Source organism: Nomascus leucogenys, chromosome 11 (genome assembly GCF_006542625.1).
Source record: "Nomascus leucogenys isolate Asia chromosome 11, Asia_NLE_v1, whole genome shotgun sequence".
Taxonomy (NCBI): Eukaryota; Metazoa; Chordata; class Mammalia; order Primates; family Hylobatidae; genus Nomascus; species Nomascus leucogenys.
The window spans coordinates 51681917-51694583 of record NC_044391.1 but is presented as its reverse complement, the minus strand read 5'-3'; the positions used below and the strand labels follow the sequence as shown (position 1 = coordinate 51694583).

Genomic DNA, 12667 nt, shown 5'->3' with positions numbered 1-12667 from the left:
GTTATTTACAAATTTTCTGTTTTAATCTTTATCAGGTTCTATTTACATTTAAACGTTAGATCAATTTCAATAAGTATTTGGTATCTACCTTGTTAATCAGTGTCCAATGCTGAGGTGTTTCTTGAATATTTTTACCTGCACCTGTTACTACAAAGTAGAACAGAGACTGGCGAATGGAGAAGAAAGGGAAACATGAGGCTGGGTGCAGTGGCTCACGTCTGTAATCCCAGCACTTTGGGAAGCCGAGGCGCGCAGATCACAAGGTCAGGAGTTTGAGACCAGCCTGACCAACATGGTGAAACCTCATTTCTACTAAAAATACAAAAAGTAGCCTGGCGTGGTGGCACGTGCCTATAATCCCAGCTACTCAGGAGGCTGAGGCAGCAGAATCGCTTGAACACAGGAGGCAGAGGTTGCATTGAGCAAAGATCGCACCACTGCATTGCACTCCAGCCTGGGCCACAGATAGAGACTCAGTCTCAAAAAAAAAAAAAAAAAAAAAAAAAGGCAAACATGAACTTACATAATAAAACACAGGCTATTTTCAAAAACATTGGGAAAAATTTAAGAAAGTGTGCAAAGTTATTATGCAAATAGAATGATGCCACATCCAATTCTTTAAATATCATTTATTCATGCATGCAAGATGTAAGTATTACTGTGTCAGGCCCGGTGTTAGTTACTGACGATTTTTTTAAAAGGCAGACACCATCAGCGCCTTCATGAATGTACCGTCTAGGTAGAAGGCAGATTTTAATCAAATCAACACAAAATTATAGTTTAATATAGCAAGTGTCAAACACTAAAAAAGCAAAGATACTTAGCATATAACAGAGATAACTAACTTAGTCTGGATTCCTAAGGAAATGATATTTAAGCTGAGATCCAAATGATGGCTTGTGTAGGGGATGAGGGAAGAAAGCTAGAGGAAGGGGAAACACAGGCTCCAGAAGGGAGAGAACTTGATATGATCTAGGAAATGAAAGGTAATCAATTATGTGTACTGAGCATGAGGGAGGAGGCAAGAGGTAAAGCAGGTAGATTTCATAGGGCTTTATAGGGAGGGTGACCACATATCCCAGTTCCTTAGGGCAGTTAGGATTTAAGATAAGTAATAATCAATAATAATTAATACTGTCATTTCCACTCTCAGAAGCTTCCCAGGTTGGTGACATATTATTATTCTAATTCTATAAATAGATAAGGGAAGATCATAGTACCAATTAGGAATTGCCCTTGGCTATTAATATCATATGTCAGAAGGAAGAAGAGCTTTAAAAAGATAGAAGATTGATTTTCTCTCAGGGAAAAAAAAAAAGTTACAGAGGTAGGAAGTCCTGGCCTGGTTTGACAGCTCCACAGATATAGTCTAACTTGGTTTCTCAACATTCCCGGTGTAGGGGTAAAATGGTAGTACGCTTTCCTCACCCATCACAAGGGTAATGGCTGATGCACCTATACAAAAAGACAGGTTAGCGAGAAAGCATTAAAAATATGTTTAACCAGTTTTATTTGGCATGGGAGCCTTCAGAAGTAATGACCTAAAGACCCAGGGAAAACTGTGTGTTTTTACATAAAGTCTGATAAGACACATGGATAGTTGTGGAGATACAAGATTAGACAAAAAGAGCGTCTTCTAATGGTAATAAACTGAGGCGGGAACTCAGCAAAGTCTGTTTGTTCAGACTATTCTAGGCCTCTATGTGTAGCATTCCTTCCCCCATATGTGGCAGGATACTCTGGAAGGAGGTCTTAATATTTCCTTCCAGAGAAGGTAGGTCAGAGAATAAACTTTCTAGGTTTTATAGCTTGTTTTGAGGGAGAGGAATTCGGGTTTCTATGACTCACTTTGGAGGGGAAAGAGGTATGAGAAAAAGGAGGGTGGGAGAATATCAGAGAGACCTTGTTTCTGAGGCTCTCCCAGTTGTCTTCAGTTCAAAGTACTCAGCCTGCCAAGGGCATACTTTGGTGTATAATTTTCTGAGGCCCAGCACTAGGTATGGCTTATCCTCATGGTTATCTCATGGGTCCAGAAGATTTCTGAAGCCCCAGTCATCATGTCCACATTCTAGGCAAGATAAAGGAAGAGTGAGGAAAGAACAAAAAAGGCCTATATCTATTAAAAAGGCCTATACCTGTTTTAGACTGAGTCACCTAAGACTCAGTCTAAAAACCTTCCATTTACATTTCACTGGCAGAAATTTAGGCATATGGCATCAGTAAGTTGCAAAAAATGTTAGATATTATAGACAAGTATATTGATATTGCACCAAATAAAATAGGGGCTCTATTAACAAGAAAAACAGAATAGATATTAGGTGGAAAATTAGCAATCTGTACAAAAGGCATTAATAGGTTCTTTATTCTAAGTGAAATGGAAGCCATGAAGAGATTTATGCAGGGTAGTGCCTAATCTGATTACAGTTTGGGTGAGTGTGTTTTTTAAATTTTTTGACTGCCATATAAACAATAGATTACAGAGGGCAAGTGTAAAAGCAGAGAGAACAGTCAAGGGGTCCAAGCTGCAATAGTGCAGGAGAAACATGAAGCAGGGCAAATTCTACTGGACATTAAGAAATTGTGCAAAAGAAATATTTAAGAACAAACGTCCACTGGATATGATGATTTAATAAATATGGAGGTTGAAGGAGAGGCAAATGGCAGGGAAGGCTTAAATATTGTGGCTTTTCGGACTAGATGAATAAATAGCATTGTTATTTGAAGAACTATGGAATATTGGAAGAAATCTAGATTGGAGACTCAGAAGCTTAGGATTGGTTCAAGACATATTGAGTTTCAAATGCATTTAAGATATTTAATGGATGTATCAAGTAGGTTGTTAAATAGGTGGTCATACAGTAAATTGGGCAATCATCAGCATATAAAAGATAACTAAAGTTGCAGACATAAGTAAGATTACTGAAGAAAAGCATATAAAATAAGATGAAAAGATAGTCTAGAACCAAGCCATAAAAAACTTCAACATTTAGTTTCCTGTAGAAGAGGATGTGGTTGCAAGAAGATTGAAAACGTCTGATTAAAAAGTAGGAGGGAAAACAGAAGAATGAAGCATCATGGGAGCCAAGAAAAGAGAGTTTCAAGAAGAGACAGTTTTTAAGTGTTACATACTTGTGAGGTATCAAGTAAAACATAACTGAACAGTATCCATTGGATTTAGAAAATGAAGAGTTGCTTCAGTAAAGGGAAGACTGGATAAGTCGGAATGCACTAAACTGAGAAATAATGGGCAGTAAGGTGATGGAGGTAGTGGAGATGGATTGTACAAATACTACCACTTCAAAAACTTATGCTGTAGGCTGGCATGGTGGCTCACACCTGTAATCCCAACACTTCAGGAGCCCAAGGCAGGAGGATTGCTTGAGCTCAGGAGTTTGAGACCAGCCTGGGGTATATAGGGAGACCCTACTTGTACAAAAAACTAAAAAAATATTCAGGCATGATGGCTTGTGCCTGTAATCTCAGGTGCTCAGGGGACTGAAGCTGAAGGATACTTGAGTCTGGGAGGTTGAGGCTGCAGTAAGCAATGATTGTGCTACTGCATTCTAGCCTGGATGACAGAGGAAGACCTTGTCTCAACAATAAAAAAAAAAAAAGGTATATTGCAAAGAGATAATGAAGATAGTGAAGTATGTAGAGAAAAGTGCAAGCTCTAGGGAAAGTTTTCTTTTTAATTGGTTCTTATACTTTTTTTAAATGGTAGAGATTTAATGAAGTTTAGATACTGCTAAGAAGGATTCTATATACAAATAGTTTCTTAAATGAGAAACTGTGATGAGACGAATAAGAAATTGTTATATATGTTCTTTATTTCTGCCTTCAAATATACCATTTCAGATCTACCTTTAAAATTAAGTACCTCTCAGGAAGATCCCACAACCTCAATATCAATCTTATGAATTAGGAAGTCTGGCTCTGTCTTCCATTAAACATCCATCTCATACAAGTTAAAGTTTCTTCTCCTTTTCCAATTTAGGCCTCCTTTTGTTCCTAGAGATTTGCTCTGGCAAATAAGTAATTGGTTTGATGTTCCTTCGCTTATTCCTCTCTCTGCTGTTTGCACTGCTAGAAACAGAGTAGGGACTGGAGGAAAGTAGGCAAGGGTCTTATTTTTAGTGCTATTTAATCCAGTCCTGAGTTAACTTTCTTGGATTCCTGATAGGAGCAAACGTACAGGCTGACTTCTTGCTACCTTTCTTCAGCTCTTGTCTCCTGGAGGTACATTATAGATTATCCTGAGTGAGTCTCTGCGAGATAACTCAAGCCTAGGTACATTCCCTGGCATCTGATTGCCTTATGGGGAAATTATGCAACTTTGCTTTGCCAAGCGGTAGATGTGTGGCTTCTGAAATTAACACTCTCTCTCTTCCCTTCTGTTATAAGTATCTTAGCCAGCTCCCTCCATCAGACTCCTGAAGACAAGAAGGATGCATGTATTTCTATGTTTCCATGGTAATATATATTCCCAAATATTTGAGAACTCATGTCAAGTCCTCCCAAGGGTACTTTCAAAAATTCTTACAGTGTTTGATTGAAAAGTTAGAAAGTGGCAAACAAACGTGTCCTTTATTTTTACAAATTCCCTTTAGGAACCTTCGTATATTAACTTTCTAGTCTTCTTTTATCTAGGTTGTGGTCACGCTGTTCTTTTGGCAATTTTGTAGTAGGTGCTTCATGAATGTATCCAGTCGTTTTGCCAGAATTCTGAGACTACTGGAAAGATCCATTACATCATATTATAAAAATAGTCAAGAGAAGAGGTTGACCAGACAACAAAGAGAAAGCACAACAAATAAATTCAGGAAGCCAAGAATGTGCAAAGTGGAAAGATCTGCTTCAGAGAGCCAGTGTCATTCTGTGAGAAATTAGAAACAGGTGTTTTTTTGTTTTTGTTTTGTTTTTTATGTAAAGGATATTCTGGTATTGTGATGCTTTCAAATATATTATCTGTCAAGTGACAGACTCAAATCTGTCCTTTAAAGTAAAAACAAGAGGGGAAGGCAGAGAGAAAGTATGCTGAAAGGTTATGGAAATAATTTAAAGGGAGTAGAGAGTAGCAATCCTTAATAAAGAAGAAGCAGCTGGAAGTGGGAGGAGAAGATAGATTCAAGAAAGATTATAGAGGTACAAATGGCAGAGTATAATGACTGGTCAGATATGAAGAAATAAATAGGCTCAATCAAAGATAATGCTAGGTCTGAGAAACTTCAGAGTGAGTTATGTTAATCCTATATGTTGTATTTTACAACTAATTTTGTTACATATGTGCTATACATTTTGGTGCAATTATTACTTCTCAGAGTCCTAGAATCTTTACTTTACAATTTATATCATAATAACAATTCCATAGTGACTTGGAGGATCTAATATATCCCCAAGAAATGCTAACCCCTCCCTCTTCTAATTTCGTTTTTCTCCATGTAAAAAGCAATTTTTACTCGTCTTGTAAGATCCTGTTTTATTTATTTATTTATTTATTTTTATTATACTTTAAGTTCTAGGGTACATGTGCACAACGTCCAGGTTTGTTACATATGTATACATGTGCCATGTTGGTGTGCTGCACGCATTAACTCGTCATTTACATTTTTTTAATGGATAGATAGTCTGTAGTATGTGCTAGGCATGAGTCTACCTACTTTTTAAATATTGGATCTTTGAATTTTCACAATAGCCCTATTAAGCAATTACTATTATTATTATCAGCATCCACATTTCACAGATAAAGAAATTGAGACTCTAAAAGAGGCCCAAGGTTATGTAGCTATTAAGTAGCAGAACACGGGTTTAAATTCAAGTAGCCCAAGCTTTTAATCATTGCACTCTGTTAGCTTTCTGTCCTATAAGAAGCCATTCATGATCCCTTCAACTACAAGAAATTGCTCCATTCACCCTAGCTTGATCTGAATTCATATGTTGGCTATAACTTTCCATCATGAGTTATCATTATTTTTATATATGTTTTAACTAGATTATCTACTAGCTGGTAAAGTTCTTTCAGGCAAGAACCATTTCTCATTCATCTTTGTGCCTATAACTAAAAAGGCATAGCTCTAAAGTGTAGTTGATAATAGCAAAATCCCTGGAATCAGACAGGCTTGAGTAGACTGGATGTTTCTGACTTGCTGTGTGACATGAGCATAGCACTTAAGATTTATGTGCTTCAGACTCCTCACCTGCAAAATGTACTAATCTTTCTTGTGCTTGTGAAGATTAAAAGACATAATGCACATCAAAGTTTGGACATAGATCCTAATACATCGTGAGTACTCATGAAATACCTATTGTTTCCATTTTTGCTGCACAGAATAATAAGTACTCAATAAACATTTGCTAAATCATTGACTCCATTTTTGAGACTACATGTAGATGTGGCTGGTACCAAGCATGACAGAGGCTGTACATAAAGTTACAGGAGAAATGTCTTCTAATGTAATTGCAATCAAATATTTCTACTTTCGTGTATATTGACTAATCATCCATTTCAAGTTTTAACTTGTAAGAAACAGTGGTCAATTATTAACTAGTACTTTATTCTTGTGCATATAAAATTAATATTCATTAGATAATATTCAAATAATATCAGATATGGAAAACATGAGGACAACTTAAGTGGAAAATTCATCTAGAATATTGCAATGTTTTCAACTGTAAAATGAATAATAAGTCAGAAGCCCTGATTAAGGCTAATTATATTTATAAGGAAATTGAAATAAGAAATATTAAGAATAATCATTTTAATTACAACAATTTGGAATGGGAACTAATGGGTTTGTGAGCCATTTGTTGTTCTAAATAGTAATAAAAATGCCCAGATTTTTTTCTAAGAAAAAGGTAGCAGATTCATTCATCCAATCTTGAATTATAGATTTTATATAGATTTACCCTTCTTGGATTCTCATAAGGAAATGTTTAATAAAGGATTTTATGACTCAATAAGGCAAATAGTATTGCAAACTTGAATCTCTTCTCAGACTACGAAAAGGTACAAGAACATAGGACTCCCCTAATCTCCAAATTGCTTTCTCCTATTACAACATGAAATTCAGGCTTGGTCAAAAAATGTTATATGAACTACACAGTGTTGCTCTAGTGGAGAAGCAAATATTATATATCTATATTTCTTTCTTGAAAGTGCTTCCCAGAAGAGCAGTCATTGTATTACATTGGATAGGGAACAGAGGCATTATTTTAAATAAATCTGCACATCACCTTAAATGTTACATCAGCTTCTCATGGGATTTCTTTTTAGTCTTCACTTTTTAATCTTTCACTTTCATTAGAAGAGTTGGTAGGGTGGATAATACAGATGTCCTTACAAAGGATAAAATGCTGAAGGTGGAATAAAATTAGAGGTAGGGAAATCATTTAGAAGAACATTTTAATAATCTATTTGAACCTTAATGAGGGCTTGAATTAAGATTCGTTTCCATTATCTAAATAAACTTTTTTATTCTTCATAATATTTTTCCTGCAACTTCTAGTAGTAAAGGTGTTTCCCATTAAATGGGCTTACAACTTAATGAAGCAGTAAGTCATTTAAATCTAAGACTTATAGGGACAAAGTAGGTGATAGAATTACTAGAGTTGAAACATAAATTCATTTCATTTCATGAGTCTTGGAGACTGTGTGTGATTACTCAGTTCAAGCAGAGAATCTTTGAGAACCTTAAAGCAATGAACTCTGAGAAAGAAGGAGCTAGCTTGACAGATTAGAAAAGGCAGAAGGTAAAGCCCCAGAGCTAGGCAATGTGGAAAGTGGATGAACATGTCATGTCATGCAGCAGTGGTAACTCTCCCCAGGTGGATATAAGATGTTCCAGAACATGCAGGGGGAAAAAAAAAAAAAAAGGAAATTCCTGAGGGCTGTCCTGATATCACTAAATTGGAGTCATTCTAAAATACCAGGCATGATCGTGAAGGGCAATAAACTGTCAAAAAGAAACAATGTTGCAGAATTTTTTTAAAAAAAGAAAGAAAAGTATTTACAAAGTATTTACAAACCAAAACCAAAAACCTCAATCAGTGGTTTCCATGGGCTGGTGGTAGAGTTAGTGAATTGACCACTTAATTATAGTAATGGTTACACGGGTGAATACTTTTGTCAAAATTCACAAGACTATATACCTACAAAATGTGAATTTTCCTGGGAGTAAATTATACTTCATAAAGCCTGAGTAAAAAGTATTAAAAGTAAATATGATTCACTTAGAAAGGTGAGCTTGCTAATAAAATAAAAAATAAAAATACATTTATGTGTATGATTTAATCTACATACTCAAAATTAAATTACTGCATATGATTACCAGAGACAACCAGAGTTTAGAAAGAAGGGGCTTAAAATTGCATATTTAACTCTTTTTAAACTACTGGCTTAATGATGATATGTATTCTTTATATGTAGGAATTTCACATAGTTCTGTGTCTTGAATGTGAATTTCAAAGGCGAAGATGAGAGAAACTGTGCCTGATCTGCAGTTCCTTACTCACTTCTAAACTGAGGAAGTATTTATAATGTCACAGATTGGTTTCTCAAGAAGCATAAAATGACACTGAATTTAGTGGGCAAGGTGTTTATTAGAGAAGAGGGAGTAAGCAAGGTTGTGCCATCAACTTAATGCATACACTGAACTCTGGAGGATGGTACCCCATTTTTGCAGACTGGTGGCTCTGGGCTGACACTCCAGCTGTGCCCTCAGAGTCCATTGTAATGCTCTATTAGGCCAGATACCTCTGAATCCAGTCGGTGTAATGACCAGTAGATAACATGGATAAGGGTCCTCTCCAGCATCTCCTTTGCTGAAAAGTGCATCCCCTGATCTGATATGATGTTATGTGAGATAACAAGCCAGTGGATCAAATAAGTTCAGGTAATAGTGCTGGCTGAGGTCCTGTATGCAGAAAAGGCAAACTCATATGTGAAATACGTCTATTCCTATGAGAATGAAATGCTGGCTCTTTCACGATTGAAGGGCCCCAATGCAGACAGCTTGCTACAAAGTGGTCAATTGGTCTCCTGGAGGAATGGTCCCATATCTGGCCTTGGCATTGGTCTCTATTGCAGCAGATTGAATACTTGGCAGAAGTAGTGCCTAGATAAGCCTTGGTAAAAGTCAGGGTCCATACTTTTGGGTCTATGCGTAGCCTCCATTTTTTTTTTCCTCATAGCTGCTTTATATGTGTTCATCATAACTGCGCTGGCATGGCCAATGACAGAAGCTGGCTGACATCAACCTAGTGGTCACTTCGAGCACTTGCTTGTTTAGCGACTCTTCTGTGGTGAATGCTCTCTGGTGGGCACCAACATATGATATAAACATCTTCACACTTTATGACCACACCCCTACGTTCATCCATATACCTATATTCCAGACATCTTTGTCCACATTCTCCCTATCCTTTACGTTCCAGGCCTCTGATCAGGAGCCAGATCATTTGTTACTGCCTATGAGTTTGTATATATCCTAACCTTAGACCACATCTTTTTTCACGCAATGTGCATGACAAGGTGCACCATCTGAAGCTCTTCCCATTAGCAAGATCTTTCTTCACCTCTGTTTTTTAAGGCTACCTGTGAATAAGGCTGCAGTGCAGCTGTCTATGCTGAACTGACCCATACATAAAACAAATTTTGTCTTTTTATCTCCTCCCTGATGGCTGTATGGGATCCCTCATATAGCTGTATATGTGGCTAGGGGAGGTGTGCTGGTGCAGTAGTTGTGGGTGCCATGGGAGTCTGAGCTAACTGCTCATGTTACTTTCTTGTACCCGCTGGTGCTACTCATGCTTGATGCCACATGCACCATTGCCATTTTGTAATGGATCATTGCTGGATCTGCCTGTGATTTGGTGGGGTTGACAGGATCCAGCTGATAACTGGCAATTCCCTGGCCATGCTTATTTGATATCAGACACTTATTCTTTCCCAGGGCCCAGTAGCCAGTAGTTTTTCAAAAGGTATGAAATACTATGTTGCAAATGGCATGGTCTTGAAGCCCAGGGAGGTTTTAATGTGGTTGTCTCACTAGTAATCACATTAATGCTCCCTCAGGTTCAAGAACATGCCATTTAAATAATTTCCATTATCTAAAAATAAACTTTTTTATTCTTCATAGTATTTTCAGTTCAAGTTCTAGTAGTAAAGGTGTTTCCCATTAAATGGGCCTCTGACCAGCAGCCAGGTCATTTGCTACTGCCTGTAAGTTTGTATATATCACTAAGGATTTCCACAAAGCCCACATGATATAATTTATATATATATATATATACACACACACACAAACACACACAATCCAACAGTTCCTATGTTGGTGGTGGTAATCAGTGGTATATAACTATACATGTGTATAGTTATATACATATATATATAATTGGGTGAATGCACTATATATATACGTATATATAGTTACCACTGCAAAATGTACTAATTATCTAAAAATAAACTCCCTCTCTCCATATATATATAGTTACCACTGATTACCACCACCAATAACATAGGACCTGTTGGATTGTGTTTCTCAGCAGGCAAGGGTGCTTACATTATAAGGACTTTTCTTCCTCTGAACACCACTGAAAGATGGCAGCTTTTCACATAACTTAGTGTATGAGCTAGGGCAGTATTTGTAGGTTTCAAATATGCTGCCAAAAAATGCGAAGAGGTTAATGGACAATATACTTCCTTTTACAAGGCAGGAGGTGCAAAGTGTAATAATGTATCTTTACTTGGGAGGGGCTATTCTGACACACCCTGCACTATTGAATCCCTAAAAATTGTACAGAAGTGGAAGATTTCTAAGCTTCACCATGTTTATCTCCCACCCACAGGAGTGAGGTGTCTTTCTAAGAACTCCAGTGTGTTAGGCACCTCTCTCTCAACGGGTCTGGTAAATATCATGCTACCAGTGTAACGGGTCAGCGTGATGTTCAGTGAGAGATGTTCCAGATAGTCAGATCTCTTCATACTATATCATGTGAGAGAAAAGGAAAGTTAGGAAATCCTTGAAGAAAAACTCTAAATGTATCGTTATTATTTTTGGTCTATTCCATATGAAAGCAAACTGGCTCTCATCTTTCCTTTCTCATTGGCATAGAAAAGAGTGCATTCACCCAATTAATGACTCCATGATATGTACTTGAGGGTATATTTATATTTATCTGCTTAAACAAAGATACCATTTCTGGCATGGCCGTGGCAATCAGAGCTACTACTTGGTTGAGTTCATGGTAGTTTACAATGGCCTTTCAGAAATTATTTATTTTCTATAGGAGACAGTTTGTGAATTAAAATATCATCGGACTACCACTCCTGCTTCCTTTAAGGGTGGCACTAATCTCCTGAGAGTCCCCTTTTTCCCCAATATGTGATATTGTTTTTTTGGTTTGTTTTGTTTTGTTTCTGTTCAGTCTCCATAAAGGCTGTCAATAATTGCCAATACTTGAAATATATGACTATATTTCAAGTCATCATGGCAGGAATATTGTGAAAAGATTTCAATTAGCAATAATTGTGCCTCAGATAAACCTCATTGACTATGATACTACTACTGTGCAGGGTGACTTAGATTCAGAGGCTTGGCTTTCCTATTATAATATCTTTTACCACAGAGACCAAGAGTTCAGTATGGGGGTTGCTCCAACTTTACAGTTGCCAACAACTGAATGTTTGTGTCCCCTCAAAATTCACATGTTCAAACTCTAACTTACAATGCGATGGTATTTGGAGATGGGGCCTTTGGATGGTAATTAGGTTTAGATGAAGTCATGAGGATGGAATCCTCCTGATGGAATCCCTTTCATAAAAGTAAATAAGAGAGCTAGAAAGCTATCTCCCTGACGTGAGGGCACAGCAAGATGGTCACCTGTAAACCAGGCAGAGGCTATCGCCAAGAACCTGCTCATGCTGGCACCTTGATCTTTGACTTCAAGTTTCCAAACTGTGAAAAATAAATGTTGTTTAAGCCACCCAGTGTATCGTATTCTGTTGTGGCAGAAGAAGAGATGGAGCTGAAGAAAAAGTCAGAGAAGTTTGAAACATGAGAAGACGCCAGGCTCTGTTGCTTTTTGAAGATGAAGGGGCAATGTGACAAGGAACTCTGGTGGCCTTAAGGAGCTGAAAGTTTCCCAGCTGACATCTACCAAGGACATGGGGACCTCAGCCCTGCAATTGCAAGGGCCTGAGTACTGCCGGCAACCTGAAAGAACTTGGAAGATTTTCCCCCAGATTGTGAGACCCAGAGCAAAGGAACCACCAAGTCATTCAGAATTTTGACTTACAAAACAGTGAATTCATACATTTGTGTTATTTTGAGCCTCAAGTAGCTTCTGAGTCTAGGTTAACTTCTACCTTGTTCTTGCAAGGCTATCTTTCAGTATGCTACATTTTGGAACACAGCCATCATGCTCTACGAATCCCAAGCCACACAGAGAAGCCATGTTTAGGTGCCCCAATCAGGAGGCCCAAGTGAACCTGGCCTTTCAGTCATTCCTGCCCAAGTATCAGACATGTGATTGAAGAAGCCTCTAGCTGACATTAGAGGCTTGTGTTTTTGTGTTCCAGTCTTGCCAGCTGGGGCTTCAGACATCGTGGAGCAGAGACAAGCAACACCCATTCAGGAAACAAAATCTATGAGCATAACATTATTGTTGATTT

At 37.6% G+C, this 12667-nt stretch overlaps 1 pseudogene; it reads right to left on the bottom strand.

The window, feature by feature from the left end:
* Window positions 1-11421: 11421 nt before the first annotated feature.
* On the bottom strand, window positions 11422-11573 carry LOC115837460 (annotated as a pseudogene).
* Window positions 11574-12667: the final 1094 nt, after the last annotated feature.